This window comes from Protopterus annectens, chromosome 4.part1, assembly GCF_019279795.1.
Source record: "Protopterus annectens isolate FY-2018-M chromosome 4.part1, PAN1.0, whole genome shotgun sequence".
Taxonomy (NCBI): domain Eukaryota; kingdom Metazoa; phylum Chordata; order Ceratodontiformes; family Protopteridae; genus Protopterus; species Protopterus annectens.
In genome coordinates this window covers 374,448,820-374,467,435 of record NC_056734.1, presented here as the reverse complement: position 1 = coordinate 374,467,435, position 18,616 = coordinate 374,448,820, and the positions used below count along the sequence as shown (strand labels likewise).

The 18,616-nt window shown below is 42.7% G+C and overlaps 1 protein-coding gene across 1 annotated transcript in view; it reads left to right on the top strand.

The window, feature by feature from the left end:
• The window catches only part of AP2M1 (adaptor related protein complex 2 subunit mu 1), a 1,300,958-nt gene that overhangs the window by 76,079 nt on the left and 1,206,263 nt on the right, over positions 1-18,616 (top strand). The gene's annotated exons all lie outside the window — the stretch shown is intronic.

Sequence of the window (18,616 nt, the reverse complement as noted above, 5' to 3'; positions counted from 1 at the left end):
GTTATAATTGCGAATGCACAGTCCATTCGCAATGATAACGTTCGCTCACATCACCTGCCGAACTATGAAGTATTCGAACATCTGTTTGAATACTTCATAGCCGTGCAATTGCACGTCGGCATTGTGATAGTAAACCTTGGAAAGCGCTGGTCATCTTTAGTTTACATAATTATTTATTCCAGTAAATGCATTATTTAGTTACAAAAAATCTATCTCCTTCACTTCAAGTAATTTCAAACTTTATTTTATGCTGAGCTGCTTGTCCTTGTACCTTTTTATAATTTTAGTTCCTGTTAGTGCCCATACCTCTCTCTTTATTGCCTTCACCTTTAGTCAGCCCGTTTCCATGGAAACATGAGTGTACTTCTCAACTGTGTGAACATTATTGTATTCATACTGTTGTGGTCTGTTTTTAATAAAACACTTGTCATTAGATTACGCCAAGGGCATCGATACAGCCATGTATTGTATTCAGTGCACTTTTACACCCCATCCCCCACTCTAACAGCATGTTAACTCAAACGTACTTTGTCCAGTCTTTTTTTTTTTTTTTTTGCATTGTAATGTCTACATTAAAACTAAATCTCACACACACACATCACTAAAAATGCTTCACTATACAACATACAATTTATATTGTGAAATGCTTTAAATTTTTACCTGGTAACTTTCCCCTTTTAATATCCTTCCAAACATCCGTGATATAACCCCCTGCCCCCAAGTTTAACAGTCAAAAATTAAATTTCTCTCAGCCTGTCTTTCTTGTAAAGCCATATTTCATAAATGTGCATTGCTTTAGTCTCATTTATTCACTAATTTCAATGTTTCTGATAGTCTTCCTGCTCCTCTCTCTCTCCTAACAGTAGGCTCTGCTTCATGTCCAAGATGCTGTTTCTTCTACTCCAACTTTTGTTCTTTTTTTGTCCCTTGGAATGTTGGAAAAGATTTCACTGACTCTGAGCTTTATTATCTGAAGAATGAGAAACAGAGTCCCTTTTTGTTTGATGGCTCACTTTTTGCTGGACAGACTTATTTTCCTCCTTGGCCTTTTCTGAATCAAAAAATGACTTGTCCTCCTGGAAAAAAAATGTTCTGAAGACAGCTGGGTTCAGCAGCTCTCTTGACATTAATTGATTGCTGGGATGAATTTGTTTCTTTTCTGTTTGGTGTATAGTGAATAATCCATTTTCCACAAGCACTGTACTGTCTGCAATATTTTGCCCTTCTGCAGTTTTGTCAGGATCAACTCTTTCTGCTGGTGTAATTTGTCTGTACTGATACAGGTCTTGGCTGCTTCCTTATGGCCAGGTTTGGAGTATGCACATGATATGCCCTTTCAATTAATGAGTCCTGCTTTGGAATGCCAGTCTAGTTCGTTGTATGCACTTTCATAAAATTAATCTGTTTCTTCCAGTTTCTCTGGTACAGCAAGAAATCTTGGGTTTTCTATGCTTATCTGGGGGATGTTCCTAGATATGACAGTCAGAGGGTGCATCCTTAAAATCTTTCCTTTTCCAGTTATTAGAGCATCTCACAAACTGGCTTCATTGGTGGATGCTTTCTTCCTCTACTGGTTAGGTCTTCTGCATTTTCTAATCTTTGCTCCCCAGGGTGGCACAAGGGATCAAGGAGGATAGACTAAAAGTGATTTTCAGTTTCAAGTAGCCCTTTTCTGATTTAAGGTAGTACTAATTTTGTAAGCGGTTTTCGTAATAAAAAAACCTTTCCAACTGCTTCAGCATGTGAACTTCCTGAAGCAGTGCAGGGTTCCTTGATATCCCAGTCTGACCATTCTGAGTCTTGTAGTTTGGGTCATGCAACACAGCCTTGTTGCTCTTTTTGCATCTTTACATTAAGGACATTCTGAAAATTGAGGGAGGCTAGGAGTTCTGGTACAATAAATGCCATGTCTAGCAAAATGAAAGCTCTTACCAGTGGGTGATAAAGGATACAGCAGCACACTAAACTGATGTAACAATGGATGTTCATAGTGTTTCACTGTTGCAGTCATTACACAGGGCTTATCCTGCTGGCAGGCTACCCACAGTCGGCCTGAATTCCAAAGTCCTGGTCCGGTGTCGGTTGCTGTCGCCTCTTCCCTGACGTCAGTGTGCCAAGAGTATAAAAGCTGCAGCTGACGCCATTTTCTTCAGTCTTTCTTGCCGCGCGGTGCAAAAGCAGTTTGCAAGTGCCGGTCGGCAGACTCCTGAGATTTTCGAAATTGAATTTCAGATCCGAAGTCTTCAATAAGGCTAAGTACCCCGTTGGGGAAACTTTTTTTTTTTTTTTTTTCTTGCTCCAGACCGATGTCAGAAAAAGTTAACAATTGTGTTTCTTGTGGTAAGCAAATACCTCAAGGATTTTCATTCTTACTGTGTTCCTTGCCTAGGCCATGACCACGATGTTGCTAGTTGTCGGTTTTGTGCTAGATTCAACCAATGCACTATTAAGCGTCGGTACGATTTTGCATTTCATTACTTTGGCCGTAGGTTTAACTAATATAATGATGTCGGAACAGCCGACGACCGGAGTTCATAAAAAGCGCAAGGAAAAAGAAAAGGACAGGCATTAGAGGTCCAAAACAGACGCCTCTATTAGGCCAGTCACCGGTTCTCAGTGAAGCGCTTTCTGACACCTGCTACCTCGGAGCCACAGGCCGCCTCGGACTCCCACGTGGAGACAACTAAGCCTCTGGATACTCAAGGTATTGGGCCTTCGGAAACTAATCCCTCAGATGGGTCGGGAGCCGCTGAGCAGGCATCGGCTTCTGAGGGTGTTTTCAGACCTACACAGCTTTATATCAAGCCAACTTCAGCATCCAAGACCAAGACTAAAACAGCTTTAAAGGCAAGGAAACATGTACAGCATTCTCCAGGACAGACTTCATGCCTGAGAAACAGATGCTCAAAATGGCCGAAGACCTAATTACTTTGATCCCATCCCCCTCCTGATGAGAGGCCTAGGCAAGACACTGAATATGATTCCTCTGATCAGGTTTCCATTTTCTCTGACTCGTCTTCAGAACAGGGATATTCTATTTCTCCCTACGAGGATTCTGATGCTGAAGAATCTATTCCTTCAGCTTCTTCTCCCGAGGATTATTCCTTTGAGGAAACCCTGCATATACCATGAGAGAGCCAAGATTACTCAGAATCTAAGAAAAGGCTCAGAGACTTTCTTCTACTACCTCAGCACGGACCTTTTGCTATTCCACCTGTTCTAGACATTCTAGATGTTTTTTCAGAGTTGGGACTGTCTCCCGACTCTCTACCTCCTGCACCTGTTAAGCCAGACAGATACTACAGGGTTCCAGATTCTCATACATTTCTATACAAAAACCCTGCTGCTGACCCAGAAACTATATCTCAGGGTCCCAGAGGGGTCAAGGCCTCTACTGCAAAAAACCCTGTCCCCTCTGATAGGGATCCAAGGGCACTGGACGTATGGGGGGGGGGTTTACACTTCTGCTACCTTGGCTGTAAGGGCTTTAAATTGTCAGTTTCATATGCTTAAATATCAGCAATACTTAATGTCACTGTTAAAACAGAAAATGTTGACAAATTCTGAATGTTCTGAGAACAAGGAAATGCAGGATTTATTGCATGCAGCTGAACAAGTGGGAAAGAATACTTTGCAATGTGGTTTTGATTCACTGGAGGCCTCTTGCAGGGCCGCATTTACAGGTTCTGTCATTAGAAGGCATGCTTGGTTAAAGGAACAGAATCTGCCTGATCATGTTAAAGCAAAATTATTAGATGCTCCATTACAGCATGATACTTTGTTTGGTAGAGGTGTTGAAGAAAATGGAGGATAAAGCTAAATCTATGCAGACATTAAAGGATTTCTTACAGGTACAGCCACCCAGATTTAGCAGGAACTGGCCTAAGAATTGGTCTTTTCCAGTGTCAGACAGGCCACAAAGAGGCAGATACAGATGCCCTAGAGGCAGACAACAGCCCCAGGGCTCATACAGGCCCAAACAATGGAGTGCTTCTACCTCCAAAAGCGGAGAAGACAAATCACAGCCTTATAGGAAGAAGTCCCAATGACTTCCCTCTGCCAATGCCAAGCACTTATCTTTTGGCAGCACCCTTGGGGGGGGGGGGGAACGTTAGCACTTTTTTCACAAAACTGGCACAAGATCACCCAGGACAAATGGGTCTTAAATATAGTCTCTCAGGGTTGCAGGTTCCACTTTCACACCCTTCCAAAGGCAAAAGGTATGCCAGACCTGCCACACACAATCAATGGGCAGAGGCACAAAAACAAGTTTCATCTCTCATGGACATGAGGGCTATTCAGCCAGTGCCACAAGAGGAGGGACAAGGATTTTACTCAAGACTTTTCTTAGTACCAAGAAAGGACAAAGCCTGGAGACCAATTCTGGACCGGTCTATTCTAAATACTTTTCTGGACGTTCCAAAATTCAAAATGTTGACTCTGCAGCAGCTTCTGCACATGCTGGGCAAGAAGGCTTGTAACTTTGGACCTTAGAGGCATACCTGCATGTCCCAATCAGACAATCTTTCAGAAGATACCTCAGATTCATAGCTGGCTCAATGCACTACCAATTCTCTGCACTGCCCTTTGGCTTATCTACTGCGCCCAGGGTCTTCACAAAATGCCTGGCACCAGTAATTGCATTTTGCAGACAAAGAGGAATTCAAATATATCCCTACTTGTATGACTGCCTTATTCAAGCAGAGACTAAAGACATTCTATTAAAGCATCTGGCGTTTGTAAAAAGATTACTAGTTTGCCTAGGGTACACAGTAAACGAAAATTTATCAAAACTAGTACCCTCTCAAGAGATATTCCTGGGTGCAAGCTTAAATGCATCTGCCCAGATGGCTTATCTCACGCCAGACAAACAAAGGCAACTGACTTCTTACTTCGAAAGCATGGCAACAAAAACCCAGTTATCTGCAAGAAAAATTGTGCAGGCTCTGGGCCACATGGCATCCTGCATTCTACTAATTCCATATGCAAGACTGCATATGAGGAAACTACAATGGTATCTAAAGTGTTTGGACTCAACATTGCCACAGCCTGGAAACATTAATTACTCTCATTCCCTGCCTGCAAAAGGAGTTTCAATGGTGGGCACAGGTCTGTCACCACAACAAGGGACAGCCATTCACTTTACCCACAGCCAGGCAGACACTAACAACAGAGGCATCAGATTATGCGTGGGGGGCACACATGGCAGGGAAATGTATTCAGGGCACATGGCCCACAAGCCAAATGCATCGTCATATCTCTCAAAAAGAGATGCTAGCTGTACAGAATACCCTGGCAGCCTTCAAGGATCTACTTCATCCAGGACAACTGCTAATAAAGACTGACACTACTGTAGTCATGTGGTACATAAGCAAGGAGGCACACATTCCTACCCCCTCTGCAGACAAGCCATGACTTTGTGGAACACAGCGTTGACTTATCAAGTACACCTGCAAGCACAATTCCTGCCCGGAAAGACCAATACTTTGGCAGATGAACTAATCAGAAACCTTGTAGATCCTCAATAGTGGAAACTAGATCCACAAATCTTCAGCATAACAGGGAAATGGGGATGCCCAGACATAGATCTATTTGCCTCCCCTCACAACTGCCAGCTACAGAGATTCTGCACTTGGGACTTGACAAGCATGGAAAGTGGACGCCCATTCATTTGGCTGGAAAGCCCTTACAAGTAAGTATATGCCTTCCCTCCTCTGCCTCTCCTCCCCAAGGTACTCCTAAAGGTCAGACAAGAGAAGCCAAAAATGATCCTGATTGCCCCAGACTGGCCACGCCAGCACTGGTACCCAATCCTAAAGATCTTGTCTCAAGGCCCAGCCTGGACATTACCTCAAATTCCTCATTTGTTGACCCAACAAAACAATCTGATCCTGCACATCCAACTCAGGACCCTAAATCTGGCTGCATGGTGGATAATGTAACCATTCAGAGCACACCTCTCTCTAAAGCAGTTATGTTATTTTGGAGGCCAGGAGGCCCAGCACCAGAAAATCTTTTGCAGAAAAATGGAAGAGATTCTGTGCTTGGAACCAGCACAAGGAATTGACACGCTTGTACCAAATATTCCTCGGATTTTACAATACCTAACTGAGATGCTGGACAAAGGCCTATCCTTCTCAATTAAGATCCATGCCTCTACCATTTCAGCTCATTACAATACGGACCCACCTATTTTTTCTCATCCACTGCTAAGGCAGTATCTGAAGGGCCAAAAACATAAGACCTCCAAGGAGAGCTCCAATACCTGCATGGGACCTCAATTTTGTCTTTGAAATCTCACACTGCCTCCTTTTGAGCCAACCAATACAGCTGAGATAAAATACTTATGGAAAACAGCTCTTCTCCTAGCAATAACTTCAGCAAGTAGAGTCTGAGTTACTGGCACTAATGGCTGTGGAACCTTTTATTATTTTCCATCCGGACAGGGTTTCTCTAAGGGCAAACGCAACATTTTATGCCTAAGGTAGTGTCCAGTGTGGCTCTTATCCAAAGCCATACATTTGCCTACCTTTTATCCAAACCTGCAGAATAAGGGGGAAGAGACTTCTGCATTCTTTGGACATGCACAGACAGCTACGCTTTTACTTGCCCAAAACTAAAGCTTTCAGAACGACTGAGCAACTCTTAGTGGCATATGCTACAGGATCGCAAGGAAAAGCTATTTCAAAGCAGACTATTTCAAAATGGATAGGCCACTGCATTCGTTTCTGCTATTCACAACATGGCATATCAGTGCCTAAGGGCATTAGGCCACATTCTACCAGAGCAGCAGCCACTTCAGCAGCCTTCCTCAGAGGAGTACCAACCAAGAACATTTTGGTGGCTGCAACCTGGACTTCAGTGCACACTTTTACAAAGCACTACCACTTACCTCTTTACTCTAAATCCAGAGCAGGCTTTGCCCCTGCAGTTCTGCAGGGCCTCATAGCCACTCCTAATTCTGTTTAGGCCCAGCCACCCAACCTCGGCTTTGGGATTCAACCCAAGTGTAATGACGGCAACAGTGAAACACGAACATAGTACAGTTGTGTACCTACCGTAAATGTAGATGATGGGAGTGTATTCACTGTTGCAGTCCAGGTTACCCTCCCACCACCCCCCTTTCATTGCTGGGACTTATCTGTACTTCTCTATTCTATACAACCTATGTGGTATATTTGCTTGTAGATGAAGGTTATGTGCATGCTTTTTTATGATCAAAAATTTTTAGCCTACCCTTTTGGGGGCACCTGACAACTGGGGCAAAAAAAGTGAAGAAAATGGCGTCTGCTGCATTTTTTATACCCCTGGCACACTGACGTTGGAGAAGAGGCGACAGCAACCAATGCCGGACCAGGGCTTTGGAATTCAGGCCGACTGCGGGTAGCCTGCCAGCAGGATAACCCAAGTGTAATGACTGCAACAGTGAATACACTGTAACATCTACATTTATGGTAGGTACACAGCTGTACTTTTCACTATCTGAGCTATTTTGAAACTGCTGTAGTTTACACCTTCAGTGGCAGATACAAAACAAAATCATACCTTCACTAAAGTTCATTTTATAAAGAAAATCCTGTGCCTCTCTGGTGAGGTTTGGCTCCACCCTGCCTGGGACTTTAGAATTAGAAAAGTTAACTTTGCCACTTTTTGAACTGGTGACCTGTATAGATATAAAATTCTTAACTTGGGGAAAATCTCATTTCTCATTGTGGGTACCTGAACCAGAATGGTATTACAGCTCTAGACCTTAAAGTGCAAAGAGCTTTATGTTCTAGAAAGACAGGGTGTCTCTCTACACTAACCCCTGATTGATGCCCAAGATGGTTAGAGGTAGCCCTTAACCCAGCTCTCCAGCTGTCAGTTCCTCCTGTATGTCCTAACATAGACAACTGAGACATTGTCTGAACATACTCAACGTTAGAAAATCAGAACAAGTGTCACATTTGCTATGCATAAGCTAGGGGTAGCTGACTAGTAAGTAGCCTTTACAGGAAAGCATTGGCCGCAGTAACTGTAGATCAATGGGCATGTATGTACCTTTTTAAGAAGCTGTCCAAGGGCTTGCACATGTATAAATACTGAGCATGCGCGAGCTTGACTGCCATTTTGTAGTAAGTTGTTGAGATGTAAATGTGCATGTCTGTAAGGTCCGTCTGTTAGATCGTTTTGATAATATTAAACCTGATGTTTTTCTTTGTAATAAAGCATCTAAACTAATTACCCCACCTGTTTGTCATCTATGTTGGAGAGAGACAAGCGACATGGTGTCAGAAGCGGGATATCTAAGAGGACATGGTGCAAGAAGAGGCATGGCTAAAACAAATTGTTGCCAGAAAGAGTTCCAGTTGCCTCAGTTTGAGTCCGAGAGGCAATCCGGTTGGTATTGGACTATAGAGGAGAGAATCCTCCATAATGCACGTATAATTTGCAAAACAGATAAACAAATTTCAGATGTTCGAACTTGCTCAAATTTCTTATTCGCAAAATATGAAACTATGCATACTGAGTGCTCTAAACGATGTTCAGATAAACCGAAATGTCTGATATGGATTAAAAAAAAAAAAAAAAAAACTTCCCTGCAGAAAATGTCTGATATGGATTAAAAAAAAATAAAAAATTCCCTGCAGAAAATGTTTGAAATAAAGTCAGAATTGTATATTGTTGTCTTGCAGCTTTTCCCGGTTAGAGGTCGCACAGTGGAACTCCGGTCTGCTAATGATTGGCAGTAGATTTTTACGTGCCGAGTTGCCGGCCCTGACGTACAACCTTCAATGAAGGTACGCCCATTCACTCATGTCTCCACACAGAAGACGCTCTAGCTGAGAATCGAACCGGACAGCGTCTTACTGTGAGGTGACAACGTTACCGCAGCACCACCACCGCAGTTTTTAAAGTCAGAATTGTATAAAACAAAATAAGGGGAAACTACCGCATTTTCGCTAAGCTCATATTTTTTGTATTGGATATCCAAGTTATCAGGAGTGTATGAAGTGTTTGCATGTTTGTGCAGCTTTACAGTAAAGTCATTTTTGCAAGATACAGCCGTTTCAGAGCATATTTTGGAATGTACAGTATTTTTTGAAGAGTTTATTGTGCATTTAAATGTTACGAGCTGTCACGGCACAGTTCTTACATAATTACAAGGGCTATGTTTTCAGTTTGTGCATACTCTGTTGGCATGGCAGATGGATTTTGAAAGCTCATTGCACTTGTGTTTGACAATAATATCGCTGCGAAGTGGAGAGTGAGCAAGAATATGACATTTTCCTACAGGCCACTTTTTCTGATAAAGATGACAATACAAAGACATTTATTCTGCTTAATTTAGCTGGGTCAGAAGCCATTGAAAGGGAGCATTCATTTGTGTATGCACCTGCTATCTTTGCAGTAGAGGGGGAAAGACCCTGAGTGCTTAAAACGTAAAATTAGAGAAATGTGTAACCCCAGACAAATGTTATAATGGAAAGGCACTTATTTGTACAAGGGATCAAAAGCCTTTTGCAGCATGTATAACTGATTTGAGAAGTAAGGCTAAAGCTGATACATTTTCCAGATTGTCCAGAAACACAACTGAACAGCATGAAAATGAGAACCTTTATTTTGAAGTCATGGAAATGGGAACATTTTTTTCTTCCACACTTGATGAGCCGAGAGATCACACAGATCCAGTTTTACAGAGGCTCAATCACTTTGCTTTGACTGCCGTCCTTGTTTAATAATCTAGCTTACCTCAAGAAGTGCAACCTTGTCTTTCCATACAGAGATGAGATTTTGTCTGACAAATGGTATCGTTATGAAAGGTCAGAAAGTAGTTGTTCCAAAGTCCTTGCAACAAGAGTACATTACTGTCTTGCATCGTGGTCACCCAGGAGCAAACCTACCAAAAGAACCTACCTCCTAATCTAGCATCCAGTACTGTTATCACTAAGATGAAGCATCATTTTGCAGTCCATGGTAGTCCGCACAAAGTTATTTCTGACAGTGGCACACGGATTACAAGCAAACAGTTCAAAAGATTTGCTGAAGAGTGGGACCTTTTACTCATGACCTGAGTAGTCCAGAGTATCTGCAGTCAAATGGTTTAGCAGAACATGCAGTTCAAAGTGTAAAACGGTTACTAGAGAAGTCAAAACGAGACGGTAGTGATGTTTTCTTAAATCTCAAATATTCCTTGTGGTAAACATCTTGGTTCACCTGCCCAGAGACTTCTGTTGAGACAAACCAGAATCACATTGCCAATCAGTAGTCAGTTGGCTTTCACTGACCTGTTCTTGACACACAACCAACAATCTGTTGAAGAGGTGTTTTAACCCGCCAGTCTTATTGCAGTAAAACCAGCAAACTGCTCAGTCCATAACGAGAAGTGGTAAGGATACGAACGTCCAAAGGTTATGATTGGATTGGAGTCTTATTTGCTCAGACCCGAGATCATACATTGCGGAGTCACAAGGAGTAGAATTTGGGCAAAATGTGAAACATTTGATGCTGGTGTCCGAGCCTATACTACGCCACATAGCCTGAGAGAGACTCTTTATTTCTGCGCAAGTTATCCAGTGTTTCAGTTTGAGTAAGTTCCAGACAATTCCCTTTCCTGTGATGAATTCAGAAGCTGTTGATAAGAGTTGTTGACTGTCCCTGTTGCTAAACCCAGTTCAGATTCTTACCAGATCTGGTTGCATTTCCAGACCATGTTATAGATGCATGGCAACCTGGACATGAACATTCCGTTTTTCTGATGTCTGTAGTAATGCACGTTTAACTCCAATCTTATTTTTTAAGAGGGAGGATGTAGATCAGTGTGTGTGTGTGTGTGTGTGTGTGTGTGTGTGTGTGTGTGTGTGTGTGTGTGTGTGTGTGTGTGTGTGTGTGTGTGTGTGTGTGTGTGTGTGTGTGTGTGTGTGTGTGTACCTCTAAGAAGCTATCCAAGGGCTTGCACAAGGTGTACAAATACTGTGCACGTGTGAGCCTGACTCTCATTTTGTAGTAAGCTGAGATGTAAACATGTATGTCTGTAAGGTCTGTCTGTTGATCAGTTTGTTTATATTTTATGATGTTGCTATACATCCTGATGTGTTTCTTTGTAATAAAACATCTAAACAAACTACTCCGCCTGTTCGTTATCTGTTGGAGAGACTAGCAACAGTAACTAGTGCTGTTTTCCTGAAAGGGGTTAGTGTACAGTATGTATTAGAATTGGCCAGATGGTTCTCCTTTCATATTTTCTCAAAGCACTATGTGTTTTATGTGGCCAGCAGGCTGAGTAGGGTTTTGTCTTTGCTATTCTGGAAGACTTTATCTCCTCACCTTTTTGTTGCAGTTAATCCTATTACACATGGTGGTAGTGTGAGAAGCTTAAGGATGACTGAAAATGATGCACATGGAAAATATAGTACAGCTGTGTAGGAAAGGATTGTATCGGTGACCATGCCAACATCTATTTCCCTCGTTCCTTCCCATCTCTGTAGGATAATTTGGGCCTAGATTGATACCTGCTTCCCTTCTCATTCTGCACTGCTGCTTGCATTATTTCTTGGCCGTTTCTTGTGCAGGTCATGATTTAGATCCGTATTCACCATGTCAGACCATGGCCCCTGCAGTGGGGAAGCTGAGCTTTGTACAGAAGGTGGCACTACAAGGCTTTATTTTCTTTGTGATCCTGTTCTAAGGAACGGTGTGGCTTGCATTGTGTGGCTTCACAAAACTTAAGCAGATCCATGTAAGAGTATTCCTTAGTGCTTAAATGCATACTTTTAGTATTAGTAGTTTAATGACAGCATTTCACCCTGTTAAAGTTCTTATAATAAACTCAAAAGCGTTTATTCACAATAGACAAATTCATTTTTCTGTCCATAAAAAAATAAAAATATATATCAGAAGTGTTAAAACTTCATTAGTCTGGTAGCACTTCATTAGTCTGGTTAATGGTAGAAAATGGTAGGATAATGTTTGCAATGATTTTGTTTTTTTTCTATTTTGATTTTACATGCCAAATTTTAATGTGGATTTTCACGTGTCAGTAGGTGTAGATGAGGATGGTGGCTGTTTCTAAAAGTTTGGAGTATAATCTGTTCAGAAGTAAAGCATACCAGATGTCTGAAAGTGCTGTACTTCAATTTTTTTCCTAACTGCAGGCTTAATTTTAAACTAATAGCTTGCTTGCTGAAATGAGAGCAGAGCAACAGTGTTACAGGTGGTGTTGGTTATTTGTAAAGGTGGTTGTATCTTGTTGGCATAGAGTAGTTTCACAAGCTTTGAATCCCAAAAAGATGTCCTCTAGGCGCTTGTGTTCCAGCAAAAATGGGCTGTGTTTACATCCCCAAATAGTGGAAAAATTACTTTTACAAAACAAAAGGACATTTCTGGATATTTTTTTGGCAAATGGAAAACTACATTTCCATTTAGATCTGGCTATATATCTATCTATATCTATATCTATATCTATATCTATATCTATATCTATTAAAAAAAAAAAAAAAAAAAAGAAGTGTAGGGAATGGATAGATAGAAGTCTTTCAGCATACACTACTAGGCAGAAACCAAACGTACATTGGGCATATAATTTTACTGAATGTTTTCAAAGCATTTATCATTTTGGTGAATAGAAAGATGCATGTGCACTGTAGATCTGAAGACTAAATGATGCAGTAAGGTCTTTCTTGATGAAACTGATTTTAAAGTTGATTAAGAAAACACCATTTTTGTGTTTTGAATCACTGTTGTATTTTAGGTCCTAGTAGTAATCGGACGTGCCAGAAGTTTGGTCAGTAGGCATATGGATACAAGGTGTTGACCTTTCCAAAGTCCAGAGCTCTTTTGTATTGATTATTTGCTGTGATGGCATTCCGAGATTGTTTTAATTCTACATCTAACATTGTAGTTGTATCCAACAAGCTTTTTATTTATTTTTTTGTGGTAGTCTTTAAAGTACATATGGGATTCCTATAACTGATGTAAAAATGTGAAAAGGGACCTACACACGGCCTTAAGGAACATTGAAGTAAAAAGCACGTACTGAACCAATACGGCTGGGCAAAAAACTGTTTTAGACCAAATAGAAAGTAATAAAAGTGAGCGCTTTCACGATAACACTATCACTTCTTCAGACTATAATAAGTAAAAAGACGAGTTTAAAAAGAAAAAAACAAAACCAATCTGCTATTGTATGCAAATCTGATGAATTAACTAAAAGTTGCGCACACAAACTATTGATGTTCTTCGTCTCGCATTGCTGCAGTCATAACCTGTGGGTAGTCCGCTGTTCTCGGTCGGCCCGAATACCAAAGTGTTAGGCTGGCGTCGGTCATAGTCGCTCAGATCTGACGTCAGTATGCAGTGGTACTAAAGCACATGACCGATGCCATATCCTCAGTCTTTCTTGCCGCATGGTCCGAAGCAGAAGCAGCGTTTGCAAGTGCCGTTCGGCATCCTGAAATTTTCGTATTCTGAGTTTCAGACCGAAGACCAAGTTGGGCTAAGTACCCCGTTGGGGAATATTTTTGTCTTTTCTTGTCTCAGTTAAATCCGGATGTCAGAAAAAGTTAATAATTGTATTTCTTGTGGGAAACAGATACCTCATAGGGACTACCACTCTCTCTGTATTCCTTGCTTGGGGCCTGAGCACGACTTAGTCGGGTGTCGCTTTTGCGCTAGATTTAATAAGCGCACCATTAAACGCAGGTTAGATTGTGCTAGGCTTGTTTTTGGTAAGCGTTGCAACTACAACATGCCGTCGGATCCTCCGCCCGCTACCGCTAAGAAGCGAAAAGATAAATCGTTAAAGTCTAAGCAGGATGAGTCGTCCGTTGCGGACGCCGGTTCTTTGGAAACTACGGTAGAATCTGTGGATCCAGCCAAGGTTTCAGCTGAGTCTCCGGGGGAGCCTTTAATATTACAGGATTTGGCCTCTCGGGAGTCAGGTCAGGCCGAGGGGGCCTCTCAAGTTTCTGTAGTTCCTTCCTCACATAAGGTTGTTAGGCCTTCTACTTCTGTCACTAAAGCACCTTCTAAAGCTAGGCCTGGTCTTTCTGGCACAGGCGTCAGCCCTAGTTCTGCAGGCTCTGTTCCTAAAAAACATATGCTGAAAATGGCAGAGGATTTGATTACTTTAATCAGAGGTTCTATGCCCCCTCCAGATAAGAGGCCTAGGGTGGAGACAGAGGTGGAGGGTTTGGAGCATTCCTCAGATTACTCTGAGACTTCAGCTGAGGACATTCAGGATTACACTCCCTAATCTGATTCGGATGCAGAGGACTCCTGTCCTTCTGCTTCTCCGCCAGCGGATTTTTCTTTTTCTGAAACTCTGCATTCCATGAGGGAGCATTTTAAGTGGGAAGGTCAGGATTTCTCCGATACTCGTAAGAGGCTTAGGGAATTTTTGTTTTTACCACAGCATAGGCCCTTGGCCATTCCTCCTGTTTTGGATGTTGTTCAGGATGTTTTTTCTGAGGCTTCCCTTAATCCTGATTCTTTACCTCCGGCCCCTGTCAAGCCAGACAGGTATTAGAGTTCCAGAGGCTCATAAATATTTATATAAGAGTCCTAGAGCTGACCCAGAAACTATTAGCCAGGGACCTAAGGGTGTCAGAGCTTCTGTAGTAAAGAATCCAGTTCCTCTGGATAAAGATTCTAGAGCTTTGGATAGGTGGGGTAAAAATGTGTATACCTCCTCCACACTAGCTATGAGGGCCTTGAAGGCCTTGAATTGCCAGTTTCATATGCTGAAGTACCAGAATTTTCTGTTAAGTCAGTTGAAATCTAAGGTAGATGCTTTGGCTGAGGGTATAGAGTGTAAGGAATTGCAAGATTTAGTTCATGCCTCCTGATCAGGTAGGTAAGCATTCCTTGCAGTGTGGTTTTGATGCTCTTCAGGCTTCTTCCAGGGTGGCTGCCACTGGTTCAGTTATTTGTAGGCACGCCTGGCTTATGGATCAGAATGTCAGAGCATGTTAAAGCTCGAATTTTGGAAGCTCCCCTCCAATCTGAAGTTCTTTTTGGTTCTCCTGTGGAGTCGGTTTTGAAGAAAATGGAGGACAAAGCTAAGTCCATGCAGACAGTTAAGGAATTTTTACAAGTGCAGCCTCCTAAGTTTAGCAGAAATTGGCCTGCAAAAGGTTGGGCATATCCTTCTTCCGATTACCAGTCTAAGGGCAGATCTAGATGTGGTAGGGGCAGAGCTCATGCTCAGGGTTCTTTCAGACCTAGGACGTGGAGTTCGCCTGCACAATCTTCTGGTGAGGGCAGGGGTCAGCCTTTTCGTAAACAGACCCAATGACCTGTATCTCCAGCTGCCAGATTCCTCCTGTCTGGCAGCTCCTCTAGGAGGAAAGTTGGCACTTTTCAAGCAAAATTGGCTTTTGGTCACCCAGGACAATTGGGTGTTGGACATTATAGATAGAGGCTACAAGTTTTACTTTCACACCTTGCCTCCTTTCAAAGGTATGCCAGATGTACCTCCTTAGCAAAAGCTGGAGGCTCACAAACAGATTTCTTTACTTTTAAAAATGGGGGCTATTCAGGTGGTACCTCCGTCAGAAGTAGGCCTAGGATTTTATTCTCGCCTGTTCCTGGTGCCAAAAAAGGGGAACACTTGGAGGCCAATTCTGGATTTGTCTATTCTCAACACATACCTAGACATCCCAAAATTCAAGATGTTAACTTTACAGCAACTTCTGCCTCTGCTAGGCAAAGATCACTGGATGGTAACTCTGGATCTCAGAGGCTTATCTTCACATTCCTATCAGGCCCAGCTGCAGGAGGTTCCTGCATTTTCGGGCTGGTACTTTTCATTATCAGTTCTCTGCATTGCCCTTTGGCTTATCTACTGCACCCAGGGTGTTCACAAAGGTCCTGGCTCCTGTGATAGCCTTCTTAAGACTAAGAGGAATACAAATTTATCCTTATCTGGACGATTGCCTGATTCTTGCTCAAGACAAAGTCACGATACTTCACCATCTACAGTATGTAATGGCAGTGTTAAGGTGCCTAGGGTATTCTGTGAACGAAACAAAGTCCAGTCTAGTACCCTCTCAGGACATGTGCTTTCTGGGTGTGAGACTGAATACAGCCTCTCAGATGGCTTTTCTGACCCCGGACAAACAAATCTTCCCCTATACTTTCAGAGGTTATCCCTTCTGTCCAGGCTGACTGCAAGGACAGTCCTTCAAGCCTTGGGGTTCATGGCATCTTGTATTCTGGTACTTCCCAATGCCAAACTACATATGAGGAAGCTACAATGGTATCTGAAAAGTGTATGGACTCAACACTGCCACGATTTGGACACTGTCATTCAGATAATACCTTGCATCCAGAGGAATTTTTGTGGTGGGCTCAGGAATGTCACCTAAACAAGGGACTCTGTGACCCGACCAGAGGCGAGTCAGATCCTAACGACAGATGCCTCGGACATGGCCTGGGGAGCACATTTCAATGGGAGATGGGTTCAAGACACGTGGCCTCCCAGACTACAGCATTTGCATATCAACATGAAAGAGATGTTAGCAGTCCAATTTGCTTTGATGGCTTTCAAGGATCTACTTCAACCGGGACAGGTGTTGATTCAAACAGACAACACAACAGTCATGTGGTACATCAACAAGCAGGGGGGAACCCATTCGTACCCTCTTTGCAGACCAGCTTTGATTTTGTGGGAGACTGCTCTGAGTTTGCACCTCACTCTTCAAGCAAGGTTTCTGCCAGGAGCACAGAACTCCTTAGCAGATGTTTTGAGCAGACAGCTGGTGGATCCCCAAGAATGGAAATTGGATCCTCATGTATTTCAACAGTTGACGGTGGCTTGGGGAACTCCAGACATAGATCTGTTCGCATCCCCACAAAATTTCCAACTGCCAAAATTTTGCACAAAGATGTTTCACCCAGAAGCTTGGAAAGTGGATGCTCTATCTTTCAGTTGGAACAACCTTCACGTCTATGCCTTTCCTCCTCTGCCTCTCCTTCCCAAGGTGCTCTTGAAGGTCAGACAGGACAAGCCTTGCATGATCCTTATAGCTCCAGATTGGCCACGTCAGCACTGGTACCCGTTGCTGAGGAGTTTAGTTCGGGAGCCTCCTTGGCCTTTGCCAACAATTCCTCACCTTTTGTCTCAGGCAAGCAATCATTTCCTCAATGTCAGGATACAGTCCCTGCATCTGACAGCCTGGCATATTCTGTTTTAGACCCTGGGCGGTCGCAGCTTCCTCAGCAAGTTTTAAATGTCATTTTGGAGGCCAGGCGGCCTAGTACAAGAAAGGTTTATGCTGATAAATGGAGGAGATTTTTTCTTTGGAGCACAGCAAAGAGCTTTGATGTTTCACGACCTAATTTTGAGTGTTACACTACAGTACCTTACAGAATTATTAGACAAGGTATTGTCTTTCTCCTCAGTGAAAGTTCATGCTGCAGCCTTTTCTGCTCACTATGTCTGTGACGCACCATTATTTTCTCATCCTTTGTTTAAGCAATTTCTTAGAGGGGCAAAGAATATAAGACCCCCACGTAGAGCTCCTACTCCTTCCTGGGATCTCAATTTTGTGTTGGAAAAGCTGACTTTACCTCCTTTCGAACCTGCAGCTACGTCTGAGTTGAAGTTTTTGTCTTGGAAGACTGCTTTTTTGTTGGCCATCACGTCTGCTAGGAGGGTATCTGAATTACAGGCCCTAATGGCAGTTGAACCCTTCCTAATATTTCATAAGGATAGGGTATCCTTGCGTACTAACCCTACTTTTATGCCTAAAGTTGTTTCTGATCTATCCATTTGCCTACTTTTTATGCTGATCCCCAAAATAAAGGGGAAAAAATTTTGCATTCTTTGGATATTCACAGGCAGTTGCATTATTATTTGAACAGAACTAAGGGGTTCAGGCAGTCTCAACAGTTATTCATTTCTTTTGCCTTGGGTTCACAAGGAAAACCTGTTTCAAAGCAAACCATTTCTAAGTGGATTAGCCATTGTATTGCTTTTTGTTATTCTCATCATGGTAAAGAGGTTCCGGCTGGGATTAGACCTCATTCCACTAGGGCTACTGCCACTTCTACTGCTTTTTTAAGGGGAGTAGCTACTAAGGATATTTTGGAGGCAGCTACTTGGAGTTCAGTGCACACTTTTACTAAACATTACCATCTCCCTCTTTATTCCAAATCTAGGGCTGGGTTTGCCACTGCAGTTTTACAGGGCATGTTAGCAGCTCCTAGTGCTTTTTGATTTGGCCAACCTCCCTTACCTTTGCTTTGGGATTCTACCCACAGGTTATGACTGCAGCAATGTGAGACTAAGAACATAGTACAGTTTTGTACCTACCATAAATGTAGATGTTCGAGGATCCACATTGCTGCAGTCCAATTTACCCTCCCACCTTCCCCTCTGTAGCTTAGGGTGGCTGTGTTGTTTTTGGGGTGATTATTTTTTCTGTAATTGGTGGTTGGGTATTTTCTTTGTTTGGTTATGGCCTTTCTTTTTTAGGCCTTCTGACATCTGGGGCAAGAAAGACTGAGGATATGGCGTCGGTGATGCGCTTTAGTACCACTGCGTACTGACGTCAGATCTGAGTGACTATGACAGACGCCAGCCTAACACTTTGGTATTCGGGCTGACCGAGGACAGCGGACTACCCACAGGTTA